A 19,412-nucleotide genomic window follows, 5' to 3' on the forward strand; every position below is an offset into this window, starting at 1 on the left:
CTATACCCCTTCCATGATGGAAATCGTCCCATGTAATCAGCCAGCCACCAGGTACCAGGCTGATCACCTCAGGGGATGGTGCTCCCTTAGGGGTTGAGTGTTAGTCTCTGCTACTGGCAGATTGGGCACTCAGCCCAATAGTAGTCGTGGTGGGTAGAAATCCACGTTGCTGATCTCATAAAAAACCTCCATACATACAACCATGGCCACTTTCTTCATGAGACCATTGGGCAATGGCAGGAGTATCTGGAGAAAGAGCCAAATGGTATGCACAGAATGGGTTTGGCCTATACCTTTGATTATTAAAATTCTCCTCTACAGAAGCCACTCTCCAGTGAGCATTTACATGAAGCACAAATATCTTCATATTTTCCATCTCTTTATTTCTATCCACATACCTCTCCCCCAGATCTTTTTGTCACCAATTTTCCAATCATGTTCCTTCAAAGTTCCTAACCATCCAGTCAAACCATTGGACTCTTACCGTGAATCAGTGTACACAGCCACCTCTGGCCATTTCTCTTTCAAAGTAAAATGTAAAAACAATACATTCTTCAAACCTCTGCCCACTGGGAGGATTTCTCTTCACTGCTGTCCTTCAAGGATATCCCATAATAGGGCTGAACATTCTCTTCCTCCCAAGGAGCCATAGTTGTGAGCTGGTAGGGAAAATCTCATGTGGAAGGCTTTGGGGCAATTGACATTTCAGCCACTTCCTTGTGTTACTTCTATGTCCCTTCAAGTTCTGTTTGAGCCTGGTCTTGTGTATACCACTTGTATTTGATGATGTATTGCTACTGTGCATGCCCAACTTTAAGTCTTGGTGGGTCAGAGAGCACTAAGTTTCTGATAGGAAAATCAATTCTCATGGTAACTTGGTGACCCATGGTTAAGAATTCAGTCTTGTGCTCGCTTCGGCAACACATATACTAAAATTGGAATGATACAGAGAAGATTAGCATGGCCCCTGCGCAAGGATGACACATAAATTCGTGAAGCGTTCCATATTTTAAATAAACAAACAAACAAAAAAAAGAATTCAGTCTCTTCTAAGGTCCATTAGCAGGCCAAAGACTGTCTCAGAAGGAGAGTACTAGGGCAGGCCATGGTGGCTCAGAAGGTAGAGTTCTCACCTGCCATGCCGGAGACCCGGGTTCGATTCCCAGTGCCTGCCCATGCAAAAAAAAAAAAAAAAGAGAGAGTACTTCTCTGCAGAGGATGGCAAAGCTTTGCTCCAAAATCTTCAGGGTCTGCTTTGTGATTCTCCTATAGAAGCATGCAAAAGGCTCCAGATAGCATTTCTATTAGCTACAGACACTTCCAGTACTATCGAATCTGTTCAATGATATGATTAAGTGGCAACACAGCTTGCACTGCAGCCTAGACCTATTTTAAAGCCTCCTCCTGTTTCAGTCCCCAATAAAAACTAACAGGTGACTGGCAAATGGGCCAGAGTAGCTCACCCAAAAAAGGAATATGTTGCCACTAAAATCCAAAGCAGCCAGCTGGGAGTTTCTCTCTTTTTAGTTGTAGAAGAGACCAGAAGCAACAGCTTATCATCCACCTTATAAGAGATATCTCGGCATGCCCCACACCCCTAGTGCCTAGAAATTTCACTGAAGTGGAAGAACTCTGTGTTTTTGTTGGATTTATCTCCCTTCCTCTGCCACACAAATGCCTTAACAATAAATTTAGAATAGTTGCTACTTCCTGTTCACTATGTCCAATCAAAATGATTTCATCAATATAATGGAGCAATGCAATGTCTTGTGGAAAGGAAAGGCAATCAAGGTCCCTTCAGACTAGATTATGACACAGGGCTGGAGAATTGATGTACCCCTGAGGTTGGACAATGAAAGTGCATGGTCCAGCTGAAACCAAAATGTTTCTATTGATCTTTACTAAGGGTATACATATAAAGAAATTAAAAGAAAAAAAATCATTTACCAGATTGATCTCTGCATACCAAGTACCAGAGGATATGTTCATTTGCTTAAGCAATGATATCACATCTGGAAGAACAGTTGTGATTGGAATCACCACCTGGTTAAATTTATGATAATACAGTCATCCTCCACGAGCCATATATTTTCTGCACAGTCTAAATTGGAGAGTTGAACTGGGATGTGGTGGGAATCACCACCCCTGCGTTCTTCTTTGATGATATCACTGTGGTAGTTAGATTCAGGTGTCAACTTGGCCAGGTGAAGGTACCTAGTTCTGTTGCTGTGGACATGAGCCAATGATACATGAACCTCACCTGTGGCTCATTACATCTGCAGTTGGCTAAGAGGTGTGCCTGCTGTAATGAATGATATTTGATTTAATTGGCTGGTGCTTAAATGAGAGAGCACAACATAGCCCAGCCCAAGCAGCTCAGCATACCTCATCTCAGCACTCGCAGCTCAGACCAGGCCTTTGGAGATGCAGAAAGAAATCACCCTGGGAAAAGTTCTTGGAACCCAGAGGCCTGGAGAGAAGACAGCAGAGATCACCCTGTGCCTTCCCACATAAGAAAGAACCTCAGTTGAAAGTTAGCTGCCTTTCCTCTGAAGAACTACCAAAATAAATCTCTCTTTATTAAAAGCCAATTTAACTCTGGTGTGTTGTGTTCCAGCAGCTAACAAACCAGAACAGATTTTGGTACCTGAGAATGGGGTGCTGCTGTGATTTGTAAATACCACAATGTTGGAACGGTTTTTCAGATGACTAAGGTGAAGATTTTGGAGAAACTGTGAAGAGAATGATGGAGAAGTCCTGGAGTGCTTGAAGAGACTATTGGTGTAAATGGAAATACTGCTAATCTGGGCAAAGGGGGACACAAAGGGACAAACTGGAGTTTGCAGAGTGAGAACCAGGGAAGCTTGGGTCTGAAGCCAAGAAACCTTGGCCAGGAGAGTGGACCCACCCACATACATGGAGAGGGTGAGTTTACCCTAGAAGCAGAAGATGAGTCTCCCATCTCATTGCAGTGGAAGAGTTGTGCTGCCTCAGGTTTTTGAGAAGGTACAGCATACTCCTTGGGGACTGGGGAGAGCCTGGCTGCCACCACATTGGAGGGGTTGAGTGTGTGCCCTGGAAATGGCAGAGAGCCCAGGGGTGGCCCTGATGCCTGAAGAGAGTGGAGCTGAGAAAAAGGTGGTCTCCTCAATGCTCCCTGAGGTTGATTTGGAAAGAGGTGGGACACTGCATAGGCCCTTGGAAAGGGAGGGACCACCACTTCCTAAGCTGGAAGATAAATGACTTTCAGACTTTGAAATCCCATGGTGCTTGCCCTGCAGGTTTTACATCTGTGTTTCTTCCAACTTCTCCCTATGGAAATGAAAACCTGTATTCTGTGAATATCCTCCTTTGCATTTGGCACCAGATAACTTGTTTTGAGATTCATAGGTCCACAGCCAGAAGAGAATTTTTTGCACTTTAATATTGTTTAAGGTGATGTGTATAGTTGCCAAGTTGACAAGGGGTGGATATGTGATAGTTAGATTCAGGTGTCAACTTGGTCAGGTGAAAGTGCCTAGTTGTGTTGCTGTGGACATGAGCCAATGGTACATGAACCTCACCTGTGGCTCATTACATCTGCAGACAGCTAGGAGGCATGCCTGCTATAATGAATGATGTTTGATTCAACTGGCTGGTGCTTAAATGAGAGAGCGCAACATAGCACAGCCCGAGCAGCTCAGCATACCTCTCAGCACTCGCAGCTCAGCCCTGGCCTTTGGAGATGCAGAAAGAAATCACCCCAGGGAAAGTTCCTGGAACCTAGAGGCCTGGAGAGATGGCTAGCAGAGACCATCCTGTGCCTTCCCACGTAAGAAAGAACCTCAGATGAAAGTTAGCTGCCTTTCCTCTGAAGAACTAATGAAATAAATCTCCTTTTATTAAAAGCCAATCTGTCTCTGGTGTGTTGCATTCTGGCAGCTAGCAAACTAGATCACTAATGTCTGTAATCCTTCCAGGAATATGGTTTTGTGTGTAACTTACTGTTTTACTAGGTAGAAGCAGTCTACTGACTTCACCTATGCCTGTTTCACCTATGCATTCTGGAACTGGGGAAATAACCATAAAATGGGTCAGGAACACCCTAGACCCACTAAGAGACAGACCTGAGCTAAAACTCAATTGCTTACCTGACCTTCATAAGCCCCTAAGTTGACTGGTGGGCCACAGTGATGTTTTGGGTCTCCTGAATTAATGTTATTTGAGCCAATGTCTAATATTCCTTAATGTCTGATCATTTCCTTATCCCTCGTACACAATAATCCTGGTAAAAGGCCATAGGTCCCTTAGGAGAGGCAGAGAAAAAAGTTAACGGTGTGAATTTTGGGCAGTATAGCAAGGTTCTTTCCCAAGGGGACCTAGCCATCCCTTCATTCAAAGGCACTGGGTCTGTAAATCACCTCATGTTTGAGAATGGGTTGAGTGGCCTTGACTTTATTTTTGTGATTCAAGTTAGACTTTTCATCAGTTGACCTAAAACACTTTGCTTATACAGATCAAGTAAGACTTTAGCAGGCAGTATATATTTTTTCTGTGTACTCCATGATCAACTAGCCAGTGCTGTAGTTCTCTGTGAGTCAGAAGACTATTCCAATTACGGCTTTGATAATCCTGTCCAATACAGTATCAATGCTCACCTTATCTTTGGTGATCTTAAAAGTGCTGCCACTTGGCTCCTGCCAACCCAGGATCTGATCATACCCATGGTGTTTAAGTAACCAGGTTCAGTGGCAGCAGTTCCTATAGTAATATTTGACCTACAGAGAAGAGTAACCATAGAGCTCTTCATGCTTTGATGGAGCTGCTCTCACAAATTACGTGACAAATCCACTCTAACATTCCAATCTCTCTAAGCCCTGGGATTCCTTCATTTACATTATACCATGCTAGCATTTCAACTTCAGGAAATATAGGCCACATTTTTGTCCACACTTCAGACAAATACCTGAACAAATCATTAGATCCCTTTCTAACAACTCACTGAACCTAGAATCTCTGTTTAGGGGGCACATATTAATAAACTTAAAAATAATCAGCCTGATCCAACTTTATATTTCTTCCACCATTATCCCATAACTCTAAATATCCATTACCACATATATTCCCCAGATTTCTATCTATATAAATTGAAAAAGTCATGCAGTTATTTTGTAGTATAGTGCACCTCCTCATGGGTTGCACTTTGGACCTCATCTTTTGGGGGCTGTTGGGAATACAGTCTAGGAATAGGTCTAGAGGAAATGACGGTAGTGGTGGTGGGTCAAATTTTCAGTAATTTGAAAACCAACTACCTCTGGGCATTCTATTACATTTTCATCTGGTAAAACTGTCAATCTCTTTTGACAGAGGTAGGAAAGCTGTTTTCTCAAAGGAGACAGCTACAGGTTTGTCAGGCACAGTAAAGCTAATCTCTTTGCATAAAGACTTAATGGCTGGTTCCTCAGAGTAGAGCATTACAGGTTTATCTGGCAAAGATGACTCAGTAGAATCTATGGTTTCAATGTCTCCACCATCACCATTTTCAGCCCAAACGCCCCCATTCCAATTTTCAGGATCCCATTCCTGCCTACACTTTAACAGCAAACATCCGGTCTGGTTGGGAGTGCAATTTACATTGGATTTCAGCCACTCACACCATGATTTTCTGGGACTGGTTTTCAGAAATCTCCAGTCTGCAACTACAAGAAATAAGTTAGTTTCAGGAAACACACTGAAACTTTCATATATGGCATATTTTACATGAACTTTGAATCTAAAGACTTAAGCTTACATGTTTCTTTAACAAATACATACTGTGTATCTAGGAACAACCATCCAACATTATATATTTTGTGTAAAAAAACCTTTTTGTTGCGGTAACAAATATACAACTTTAGAGATTCCCATTTTAACCACTTTCATGTGTACAATTCAATGGTATTAGTTACATTCACAGACTTAAAGACAAATATTGTATGAATTCACTTATATGAAATATCTGGTAGATTTAAGGTTTTTTTCTGTAATATTTTAGAGTCTGATAAATGCCAACATAACTTATCAGTTATGTACAATGTTTAATACAGATATTGGTGGATATATGCAGCTGTTTCAGAAAAAGAATGAAAATTAAGCCATTTGAGCATTTAATTCTGACATTTGAGAGAAAATTTATGGAAATGTCAGAAAAGGCAAAAAAAAAAAAATACAGCATCATATATTACCATTTACTCATTCTGTTTCTGTAGCAAACATCAAAAGTTAATCATGAACATTCCTTTAAAGAATAATGCAAGAAATATGGAGGGAATGATAGAAGTATGTTTTGATAGAAATAGCATGTCCTTTGCAGCTTCTCTGTAAAAATGGAATTAAGCAAGGTTCATTGTGATTATCAGATGAAAAGTTGCTGGGGAATAGAATATTTACAGTTTGCCAAAATGTCCCCAAGGTTTCCTGAAAAATTTTTTTAATGAATCATTAAGAAGCAAAATTTTAAATGAAAAGGATGTCTGAGTACATGCAAATGAAGAATGGTGTGATGGTGATGGTTTGTAGTATCAGTGTTGACTTCCTTCCATGAACGGGGTCTTTTAGAGGCCAAAACAGGCACTTTATAGGCACTGAAGCTACACTTTTATTTTATCTAAATTAGAGCTATTGGAATAGTCTAAACCTCTACAAAGATGTGGCAGAGACAGATATAACACTTTTTATTTAGACAAATAAATATATTTTAAAGACATTTTTTGGAGTAGGAAGAGGAGATAACATGGTGTATGTGGGAGGAAAGAGGATTTATGATTGAGTGGAGGAAATACAGCCCATAAAACAAAGAATGGTGAAGAGCCTACCCCTATCTACATGGGACATGACTCCCAGGGGTGTGGATCTTCCTGGCAATGTGGGACAGAGATCCTAGAATGAGCTGAAACTTAGCATCAAGGGATTGAGAAAACCTTCTCGACCAAAAGAGGGAAGAGTGAAATGAGACAAAATAAAGTGTCAATGGCTGAGAGATTCCAAACAGAGTCAAGAGGTTATCCTGGAGGTTATTAAATAGATATCACCTTATTAGTCAAGATGTAAAAGAGAGGCTAGAGGGAACTGCCTGAAAATGTAGAGCTGTGTTCCAGGAGCCATGTTTCTTGAAGATGCTTGAATAATGATGGAGCTTTCACAATGTGACCGTGTGACTGTGAAAACCTTGTGTCTGATGCTCCTTTTATCTACCTTAACAACAGACGAGTAAAACATATGGGATAACGATGAATAATAGGGAGAACAAATGTTAAAATAAATTTAGATTGAAATCCTAGTGATCAATGAAGGGGAGGGGTAAGGGGTACGGTATGTGTGAATTTTTTTCTGTTTTCTTTTTCTGAACAGATGCAAATGTTCCAAGAAATGATCATGATGATGAATATGCAACTATGTGATGATATTGCGAATTACTGATTATATATGTAGAACAGAATGATCAAAAGTTAAGAATGCTTGCATTTGTTTGGTGTTTTTTGGTATTTAAAAAATTTTTTTTAATTAATTAAAAAAAAAAAGAATAGTGAGGAGGCGTCAGCAGCCTGGGGCTCTGGCTGTCTTGGTACCTACTGATGGGCCCTGATGGGAGACGCCAGTTTGCTGGGAGAGATGGCGGGAAGAAGACTTGGAGACAGTCACTGGTAGAATAACATTTGTCTAGTTGGTTTCAGGGCATCTCTGTGAGTATCCTCATTTCTCCCCGGACAAATCCGCTGCACTGTACAGCAAATCTTTTCATGGTGTTGGCTTTTGTGAGGCCCTTGCCTCTTTTGGCCAATGAATTGGAATGCCAGAGTCTGTGTTGATCTCCTGGGCAGGATGATTCATCATCTATATGGGAAGGGAGACTCCAATTCTCATCCACTTTTAGATACCCTCGTGATGTGAGCATTTCAGTGTCTTCTTTTTCTGTATTTAGGTTTAAGTTGTTTTCTTGGATACTCCAAGCAGCCTCAGTCTTAGGGTCCTTGTACTCCTACTTCCACAGACCTCCAGGTAGATAAGGGACCCTGGGAAATGGCCATATCTTCTCTGTAAAGACTCAGGTTCTGGGGTTTGGAGTCCCCAGAAGACAAACTGAGTCAGTGGCCCTCTCACTGGCACAGCCAGGTGACTAGCTCTGTGTCCTTCTCTCCAGCTGAGGTTTTGACTCTCTACCAGGATAATAAAAAGATGTGGTTTCTCTAAAAAGACATGGTTTCCCTTCTCTTGATCCACTAGAAGGTTTGGTGGTATGGGGCATTCATCAGTGACTAGAATCTTTAGATTGAACAATAATTCATTGACAAATTGGAAACTTCCAAGCTCACTGGCTTAAGTCTTGGAACAGTGGGCTCCATGGCCTAAAGATTTCTTCATACAATTACTGTGGTTGATCATCAATGCTAAGGAAGGAAGGGGCTTTGGGGTGTCTTGCTCAATATCAGGTAACTGAATCTTTTTCAGAACTGAGTTCACAGTCCCGCCTCTTATTGGAGAGTTCAGTGACGTTTCTCTGAGGATGTTTGAGCTGAAATCAGAAAGAGCTGAAAGAAGGAATTAACTAAATAAACTCAGCTTTAATAGAAAAGGAAAGAACAGAAGGGTGCAGTACCAAGAGAATGTGTTGTGTCTTTATATGTTTTCAAAAACTGTTTTAAAATACACCGAAACACTTTATTTGCAGTTCAGAAAAAATCTGTTGCTAAGATGTCTTAAGGAATAAAGAGGGTAGAATTTTTCTAAGTGACATCATCATTTTTATATTAAAAGGTTGCATAATATTAGAAATATTTGGATAAGTGGGTGAATAATATTTAACTATTGACCCATTAATTAATGTTCTCTTCTCTGTCGTCCTTTCTTCCTTTCTCTGTCATTCTTCCCTTCACATCCTCCTCATTTTCTCTTTTATGTTTATGCCACAGACGTCTGGAACACTGAGCGGTTCCTATAGCCAGTGTTTGGACAGCTGCTGGAACCCAGGACTGGGGGCGGGGGGTGAGTGATGCTTTCCTCCAGGACCTCGTCATTAGCCCTGAGTCCATGACAATAGCAATATCAAGGCATAAAGATTGCGTGAAGTAAGCCCCAGTTTTTTAAAGGTAGAGAAGGAGTGAGGCCAAATTAAAGAAAAAGAAAAAAGTCAAACTTTTGGAATGAAAATGGATCCTTATACAAACTTTAACAGTCTTGTAAACATTTGCTGATACTAATCCGTCCTACACAGGGCTGCCAAATTAATTTTCCTAAGTACAATTTAGATATTATCACTCTAGTTTCCCACCAAGGAGGCTGTGTATTGTCCTCTGCATCACAAATTAAGAAGGATCTGGTGGCTGGATTAAAGAGAAGCTAAAGTGAATTCTGGAGGGACAACCCTGGAAGGCAAATAGAAAAGCCTTATGCTAAGAGCAAGGGAATAAATCGTGTTACACAAGATGCACGTAATTTTTAAAACAATATTTTCACCCAAGTGAGAGGGGTAGCATATTACTATTAAAATGCATATTATCTAAAGAAGATAGAGGATGAAAAGCAGCATCCGGTAAAAATAGCAAACTATTTGGGTTGGAATTTCACTTTAATTTTCTCATTTAACATATGCTTTGGATTTAAATTTGTTTTTTAGAGAACCGTAAGCGTCATGTTTGCCCGTTTTCCGAAGTGGTATAAAATTTTAATGTGGCACTTCTATCTTAAGAAAGCTACTTATCTGTTCCTTAATCGAGTCTGTCTTCTAAAATTCCAAATCAAACAAATACAAGCAGACTTTAATTAGTGTTTTCCATCCTAAAAGCCATCATTGTTCCACAATGCTTTAATTTGGCCCCACCAAAATCTTCAGTCTCCTCTTAGCACTACTAATTATACTTCTTCCCCCATGATGCACACATTCACTGCTTGTGGGTTTTTTTATTATTATTTTTAATTAGTTGCTTCGAGGTAAATCAGAGGTGAACTGATCTTATTCTGGAGAACTACATGAACAAAACAGGTCATCAGTGGCTAAATCTCTTAGGAAAAGCACATTCATAATAAACAAAGCAATCGAAGCCAAATTAGAAAGATATTTATCTATTTTCTATCCTCCACTCACTCTTTCTTTTAGTTTACTTAAAAATTTTTCTTTCGTCAGAAAGCTCAGCTCATATTTTTCTCACTTTCCTGCCTTCCTATATCCATTCTTTTTTCTCCTCTACTCTGCTGTAATCTACTGGCCTCTTATTTTAAGCCATTCGTTCACCTCTGGGCGCTTTCCTTCTGCCTTCAAACCTGATTCCGCTTACATTTCCTCCTTAGGTCCCATTCATTACTGTAATTATCACTCAACCTTTTTCCTGCTCCCCTGTTTCAATGTTCTTAGCCTTTACTACCCATTTTTTTCCCTCAATATTCCCTTATTCTTTGCCTTCACAAGAAGAATAGGGAATGGAGGATTTTTTTTTTTTTGGTGTGTGTGTGTGTGTGTGTGTGTGTTTAGCAGAAAATTAGCTCTTACTAAGGATTTGGAGTTTCCCTTTGATATATATAACCAGATAAAACGAAACCCAGTTTTTCCCTGCAGAAAAAGTACAAACAAAGCTATATTGTCTTGAAAAGAAAATCAGAATCTATTAAACTGTAGAATCATAAAAGCTAAAAGATACCATTGGTCCAACTATCCTATTTCACAGATGAAGGCAAATAGGAGCCAACACGTATTGATCCCTTTCCTGTATCAGGTTTGTATTGTATGCTGTTGTTTGTGGTCATCATATACTTTTGACAAGTATATCCTCATAACCATCCTGAGAGTTGTATCTTCAATTTAATACCAGAAATATTTACTAAGTACCTCCTCAGTTCCCAGGCCTAGGGAAGAATTAAGGAACCACAGTGTACAGAGTATCTCATATATCCCAAGTGCCTTATTACCCATTATTTAATTGTCATTCTTTGACACAGACATTGTTTTCTCCATTTTACAGAAAACAAAACGGACCCTCAATGACAAGTGATTACTTGCCAAGGATTACAAAGCACTAAGAAGTATGGCTAAAATGTAAAGCATGTCTGTTTCAGTCTAAACGCTGTTTTTGTTTTCTTTGTTTGATTTTACCATTCTGGGCTGTCTATTCAGAATAAACACACCTTGTCCGATTCTCAGCCAGACATTTGGTGGTCCCAGAGTTCCCAAACCAGATGACAATTTGCCCTCTTAAATTCTGCGCTTTCCTTCTTTGTCCCAAGTTCACCTTAATTATCTGGATCATTGAGCCCATGTCGTGGCAAACTTGGCAGCCTCCTTGTGCTTGTCCAGTGTATGTTTAATAAATACATTCACTAATGCACTCATGTTATCAAGAGAAAGAGTGGAAGAAAGAGGCAATAGATTTGCATATCTAACTTTAAGATCTTTTTAAAATCAATAACTATTTTTAAAGATAGAGCCTAATATTTATTTAACAAAAAAAAATACTCTCCCATTCTTTTGTGACAAGCTGTGGTGATTCTAGTTACCTTTATCACTTCTTTCCAATCCTTTTCCTTATTCCCTCTGTAAATAATGTTCGATTTACAGATTTGATCCAAGAATGTTAGCTGTTTTCCCTTTTTAAATAAATATTTGCATTAGTAATAATGAAATAAAATTCTATTCCCCCTCCTCATTCTTTTTGGCTATGAAGAACAGCAAAACATTACTTCAAACTTGAGAAGTCTCTTAAAATACTTAATAGTCCTTGGAAAATGTATGACCCATCAAAAAACAAACAAAATCCCACAAGCTTAGTTTAGGTCTTTAGATTTTTGGTAGTTCAAACATTATTGACTAAATTGTCTCATATCTATTATGCCTTTGATATTAGATTAAGACAATTGGGGTTAAACATTTTTCTCTTATTTATTTTCAGTCTTGGCTATTAAATTTGCTTTGGTGTCATTGCCTGCTATCACCCAGAAAAGGCAGGATGTACATACACACTGATGAAAAAAGACTTGTTGTCTATACAAGGTTTTAACACCTCTGCTGTATCTCATCCTGCTCAAGAGGGAGTTATTTGAGGGAAGTGATTTGTTTTGATCATTCACAGAGTCCTTAACACAAAGTAAACATAAAAGGGTGTATTGAATTAAATTCAAATGGATTTTTGCCATAGTTCTCAAGCCTAGCTCTGATCCACAATTCCCAGAGGAAAAGTGGTTGAAAGTGGACAAAGAATGAATGCAAGAGAACACACAAACTTACAAACTGATATCTACTACTGTGGTTCTATTTTATTTTTCAGAACTTTTAGAAAATAAAGATCCTGAGAGAACTTTCATTCATTCAACAATTATTTTTCAGGATCTTGCATGTGTTAGGAATAATGCCATGAATTTCACATACTTTACATCATTTGTCCACACAGAAATTTTAAACTCAGTTTTATTATACTCACTTTTAGAATAGGAAACTAAGTCTTGGAGTGATTAGGTAAATATTTCCAGGCCATCCATTTACCAAATGTTGTTATCTGAAATTTGAACTCAAGTATGCCTATCTCAAAGGCTCATCCTGTTTCCACCTCACCAAGCTCCTTTGTGCATACAAACAAAATCCACAAACATAAATAACTTACTTGATATTGATAAACAATATAGATCCTCATATAAACCAATTATCTAAAAATGCATAACTGACCAATGTTATATAGCTGGCGATTGTAATCTGAGGCACTATATAAAATGACAGATTTATTAAAGGCTTCTGTCCTACTGAGTCTGTCTCTGTCGCAGCATGTAAATAACACAGTCAGCAGTGAAATTTGTAACAGCGTGAAGGTAAAGAGTCTGCATTTCTAGATGCCAGAGTTACTGCAGGAATTAAATACAAATACGTATTTCCACAAAATAGACATGCCTCTGCCCTCTGTCCTCTAAGAGAGAAATGAGTGAAGCACTTCAGCCTTCCTTAAGTTCTGAAAAAATATTCAGTAGCAGCAACTCACTTAGATAGCACTTTTTCCTCAGAGATAACACCAAATTAAAGATGGCATATGGTGACATTTTATAGGGTCAAGCAAGAGTCTCGTTTAGTTGTGCTCCTCCAGACTGGATGCAGATGCATCAATCTTACTTGTTTGTTTGTTTTATTAAGAAAGCCTTTCTACAAAAATTGTGCTGGTAGTAAGATGGCCTTGGGTCATGTTCTCATTGTCCTCTGAGGGAGCAGCCCAAGGTCCAGATGAGGTAAGATCCAGAGAGAACGTCTGTGCAAGTATTAGATTTGGAAAAGGATGTAGAAAGCATCTTCTTCAATACCATATCTTGTATGAGTAAATGAGGCTCAGAGAGGTTAATTGAATTGCCCAAGAATGTTGACATTTAAGTGGTAGAGTTGATCCTAGGATTTGTCTTAATATACCAAATTGCCTGAGAGAGCTCAAAAAAAAGTATAGCCCAAACTCAAGAGACCCGAAGGGAGTCATGGCTCAGAGCAAGTCTGATGAATATAGATGATCTAATTGACATCTGATTCTACAAGAAAGCAAAATGTTTTCAGTTAATGCTCCAAAGGGGTTTAATAGTGCGTGCTAGATTGACTTTCATCTATAGTCTACTTTATGTTTTTCATTCTTCTCTCTTTTTAATAAGCTGAATAGTTTTCTTTTCCAGGACTTGCACACCCACATTTCTCAAGGATAAGAATTTTCTGTTGGTTTCCTATTGCACACTAACAGCTTCCAGAAATGTAGGAAGTGATGGAGAGAGGAAATCAGTCTCCAAAGACCAAAAGTCCCAAAGTACTAAAATTGACACTTTTAAACAATGGCCTACTAATCTAACATGAAAGATAAAGTGTGGACTGAGTCTATACCAAAAATAAAATAAGTGAATAAGATGATATCAAATGGCATATCTAATATTTTTCCAAAATGTCTTAATGAGAAAGATGAAGTAAATCAACTATTTATTTGTCTATCATGCATTCCCCATCTTTATCTTCCATTCCACTCTTAAAAGAATATTCGCGATAAATCGAAATTATGCTTGCTTTAAGTAAATTGACTCATCTTTCTCAAAAATGATTTAAAGACCCAGACTTTCATATAATGTTCATCCTATATACCCCATTCCATCTGCTCCATACTCTTCCAAAATCAATATTATCCCTCTCATTCCAGTGCTTCTCCTGATCTGAAAGACACCCAATCCATTAAAATTCCCACAGTCTTTCTAAAATTCTCTAACCATAGAGATCCCTCCCTCCTTTCCAACATCACTAACATTTCTCTTTTCTAGCCTTACTTGGCATTAGAAAATTTGACCTGTATTCAGTAGTTACAGGAAAGAAAGCCTTCCTCACACACTTTGGCCTGTGGCATCATTGACTGTATTTTGGCCAGCATTGTTGACAAGTTATTGCCTTTGGGATGAACAATTCTAGGAGACATCAAAATGGTGTCGGAGAAGAGGAGGTACAGAAAATGCCACTTGGTAACCAGAGGAGTAGAAGAGATCCCTATGCCAGAAGTCTGATTATCTTCCTTGATTCTCCAACACTACCACCACCATCCAATTAATCCAAAGAGCTGCTAGTTCTTGCTTAATATCACTCAAATCTAAAGCTAGAACATTTTCCCCACTGGTAAGCATGTTATTCATTTGTTCATTCACCAAACATTTATTAAGCACCTACTGTGTTCCAGATACTATTCTACATACCAGGGATATGTGGTGTATTCGTCACGGTTCTCCAGAGAAACAGAACCTACTGAAGATAGATAGCTTTAGGTAGATACACAGGTATAGATATAGATATATAGATATAGACAAACATGCATTTATATTTATATATATATATTTATGAGTGTAGATATATAAAGAGACTTATTATGAAGAATTGGCTCACATTACTGTGGGGTCTAGCAATTCCAAACTCCCTTTGGCAGCTTGCAAACTGAAAACTCCGATAAAAACCATTTTGAAGTCTGGAAAGCCTGTATTCCCCAGGGAAGCTGGCTGACTGAAGTTGAGACAGAAATTCTTCTGATTTCTGAATTCCTCAGTTCCAGATTTAAAGACCTCCAGCTGACTCGATGAGGAGACTCCCCATACTGCTGAAAGTAATATCCTTTGTTGATTGTAGGTGCAGATACAATCAGCCTTAGATACAATCAACTGATTACAGATGCAAATCCATCTATGAAATACCTTCACAGTAAAAATCAGGCCAGTGCTTGCTTGCCCAAAATGAAATATCATAATATAGCCAAAGTTGACACATAAAATTAACCACCACACATGGTCAATAAAAAAGGTTTTTTTGATTAAAAAAAAATCCTGTGAACTTGGAAGGTATATTCTAGTGGAAGAAACAGATAAAATGTAATAATAAGTGAATTATAGTATACATTAGAAGATAATTTCTAAAGAGAAAAATAAATCAGAGAAGGAAATTAGGTAGTGCCTGAAGGGTTCAATTTTAGCTAATAATTCTAGGTAAGGCCTTGCTGAGAAAGTAATACTTGAGCAAATATTTGAGGAGAGTGAGGGTACAATCTAAGAAGACACCTTATGGAAAAATATATCAGGCAAAGGAAACAGTAAATACAAAGGCTCTGAATTTGAGAACAAGTCTGTCAGGTTTGAGGAAGAGCAAGGAAACCAGTGCAGTTGAAGAGAAATTATGAGTAGGGGGAGGTAAGGTCAGAAAGAAAATGGACAGAAATGATCCAATTAACTTTGGCTTTTACTGTGAGTGAGAAAAGGAGTCATTGGAGGATTTGAAACCAAGGAATGATATGATCTATCTTGTATTATTCTCTAGAGAGAACAGACTGTGAAAAGGTTTTACAATCAGTTGTGATAGACTAGGTAATTTAGAGCAACCTTCCTGCTCAGAACTAGAAGAGCAGGATTAAAAAGAAATTATTTGAAGGTATTAGAGAGCCATCAAGGCAGTGGGAAATTACAGGGACATATTTGAGAGTAAAAAGGTTTTAAAGGTTAGCCTGGCATTTAGGACTAATTTTCCCTTAGGGGACTATGTCTATTTAGGAAGCAATTTCTAAGAGGCTGAGAAATTGGAAGGACTTTGAGTAAACACAGAAGACTGGGGATACAGAAATTAAAGTTTAGGGCTAGTGGTGGAGTAGAAACTGCTAAATGTCCAACTGGTAGGAAAGGAACTGCTAAATGTTCAACCTATGGGTTGGGAAGATGAAAAAGTATTATTTATATTAGACTTTGTTATGTTAAAGATTCATGTTATAAGCTGTGGGGAAATCACTGAAAGAACAGTAAAAAGATGTGAAGCTACTGAACTAATAGAAGGAGAAAATCAAATTGTCTTAATTTCCTAGAACCGCCATTACAAACCACCACAAACTGGATGACTTAAAACAACAGAAATTTAAAGACTTATCATTCTAGAGGCTGAAAGTTTGAAATCAACTTGAAGGATTTGTTCCCATGAAAGACTGTAGGGAAGAGTCCATTCCATGAACCCTTTCTGGTTCCTGGCAGTGGCCAGCCATCTTTGATGTTCCTTGCTTTGTGGTATAACTCAATCCCTACCTGTCTTCTTTCCCTGTGACTGTGTGCCCAGCTCCTTCCCTGGTCTTATAAAAACACCAGTCATATTGGATAAGGGCCAACCCTTATCCAGTCTGTCCTCATTTTATGTAACAACATCTTCAAAGGTCCTTTTTCCCAATAAGGCCACATCTCCAGAAGGGGCTGGGATTTGAACATGTCTTTTGTTGGAATGTGACTGTCATGCACAAACATTCATGTCCTTCCCATGCAGAAAATACATTCACTCCATCTCAACATCCCAAACAGTCTGAATCCCACTGTGCTATCAATTATAAGTCCAAATTTTCATCTTCCAGCTCATCTAAATCAGTTATGGATTATGACCCAACCTGGGAAAAACTCCTCTCCATCTGTGGACCTGTGAAACAACAAAACAGGCTACTTGCTTCCAAAATACAATGATGGGACAAGTATAGGATAGAAATACATTCCAAAGAGAGAAGTTGGAAGGAAAAAGTTGTTACCGATCTAAAAGCAAGCTCAGAACCCAGCAAGTCATATTCCATTAAATTTCAAGAATGATCTACCATGGTTTGATGCTTTGCCCTTTGGGCCCACTTGGACAGCAGGTCCACTCACCCCAGCCACTGAGGTAGCAGCCCCACCTTCTCAGAACACTAGAGTGGCAACCATGTTTTCTTACCTGAGGAGGTCCTTTCAGCCCAGGCATCAGCGTCCTTGGCTCTTCCCTTGAAATCATTTTTTTATTCATTTCATTTCATCCCTGTCTAGATGTTTCTAGAACAATGTTTCTGCTGGTATAAAAGAATCCAAAAACCTGGTCAGCCAGCCTCACATGCAATTTGCAGGGATCCAAGCCACTGGACAAGAGCATCCTCTACGGATCTTACCTGGATAACTGCATCTCTACTCTTGACTTCTGCTGAGATGGTGAATTGGACCCATAAGTCATACATCTAATCTCTTTAGAAAACAGTTGTCCAGTCCACACCCTTTGCCCTGTTTCTAGAACATGTTACCTGAATAAGCTGATAATTTTTAAAGCCATCAAATGCTGATTCTTTTTTGCTTATTCCTTAATTCCTCAATTTATCTCTTTCCTCTCACATTTTACCATAAAGCCAGGCTGCATCTTCTGGGCTTTGCTTGGAAATCTCCTCTAAATATCTAAGTTAACAACTTACAAGTTATACCTTCCATCCAACATCATAACACAGTTCAGCCAAATTCTCTTCTACTTTATAACCAGGTTCACCTTTCTTCCAGTCTCTGAAAACACAGTCATCATTTCCTTCTAAGACCTCATTGGATTTGCTTTTAATGTTCTTAATTCTAGTGACATTCTGTTCATAACAATCTATTTATTCTCAAAGACGAAGGAAGCTTTCTCTCCATTTCTCCTGACTTCTTTCTGAATCCTCTCCAGAATCACCTCCACCATCCATATTTCTACCAAGAGTCTCCTCAAGGCAATGTAAACTTTTCCTATCAAGTGCCTTAAAATTCTTCCAGCCTCTACTATTAGAAAAACAGAAAATAATAAATGTTTTAGAGAATGGGGAGAAATTGTAACTTTAGCTCATTGTTGGTAAGAATGTAAAGAGGTACAGCCACTGGGGAAATTAGTTTGGCAGTTGCTTAGAGAGCTAGGTATAGAATTCCCATATGACACAGCAATCTCACTTCTAAGTATATACTCAAAAGAGTGGAAAGTAGGAACTCAAGCAGATATTTGCACACCAATGTTCATAGCGGGATTACTCACAATTGCCAAAAGGGAGAAGCAACCCAAGTGTCCTTCAACAGACGAATGTGGTATATACGTACGGTAGAATACAATTCCATAAAAAAGAGTGAAGTTCTGATGCAAACTACAACATGGATGAACCTTGGAGATATCATGTTGGGTGAGATAAGCTAGGCACAAAAAGACAAATATTATATGATCCCAGCTTACGTAAAATAATTACAAGGCAAATTCATAAAGTCAGAAACTATAGTACACGTTACCAAGGCTGGGTGAGAGTAGGGAATGAGGCATTAATGCTTAATTGGTATGGAGTTTCTGTTTCAGGTAATAGAAAAAGTTTTAGTAATGGAATATGGTGATGATGGCACAACATTGTGGATATGAGTAATGTCACTGAATTGTATATTTGAAAGTGTATAAACCGGGAAATTTTAGGTTGTATATAGGTTACCAAAATGCAATTTTTCTATGTGTCTTCCTACGTATATGTATTTCCGCATCTATACACAGACACACACAGAGGCAGGTATGTGATATGTATATTATAGGGAATTTTTGTTCACAAGTTTTTTCTGGGGGGGGTGCCACATGAGCAGGGAATTGAAGCTGGGTCTCCCACATGGCAGGCAAGAATTCTACCACTAAAATACTCATACATCCCTCAGAATGCACAAACTTTTATAAAGCAATGTATAGTGTACACCCAAAAAGTGAGCCCTACTGTAAACTGTGAACTATAGTTAATAGTATATTTATCATTATCTTGTTTCATCAATTGTAACAAAGGTACTACACTAATGCAAAATGTCAATAATGGGAAAACTGTGCATGGGGAAGATATGTGGGAGCGTCTCAGAGGTCTAAGTAAAAGTTTCACAGGGCCACTCTTCCTTGTCTTGAGTAGTACTCTCTTTTTTAAAGTCTTAGCATCAATTCCAAAGGCCCTTCTGTTCACTTCACCACTTTTCTTTTGTTCCCCCAGGCTAAGTACAGCAGCACTTCATATATGATTTTTGATCTCTGGGTTAACTGATGGTTTTTGTTTCCCTAATTGGAAAACTGGGTCACCATGCAAACACTAAGCAAAAGAAAGCTGGTATAGCTATATTAATAACAGATGCTGTACACTTAAATGAAA

The 19,412-nt window shown here is 38.7% G+C and overlaps 1 non-coding gene across 1 annotated transcript; it reads left to right on the forward strand.

Moving 5' to 3' along the window:
• The first annotated feature begins 905 nt into the window (after window positions 1-905).
• Window positions 906-1,012, forward strand: LOC143666401 (U6 spliceosomal RNA). Its single transcript, XR_013167602.1, has one exon. It is a non-coding gene; the product is annotated as a U6 spliceosomal RNA (small nuclear RNA).
• Window positions 1,013-19,412: the final 18,400 nt, after the last annotated feature.

The sequence above is a fragment of the Tamandua tetradactyla genome, chromosome 22 (assembly GCF_023851605.1).
Source record: "Tamandua tetradactyla isolate mTamTet1 chromosome 22, mTamTet1.pri, whole genome shotgun sequence".
Classification (NCBI taxonomy): Eukaryota; Metazoa; Chordata; class Mammalia; order Pilosa; family Myrmecophagidae; genus Tamandua; species Tamandua tetradactyla.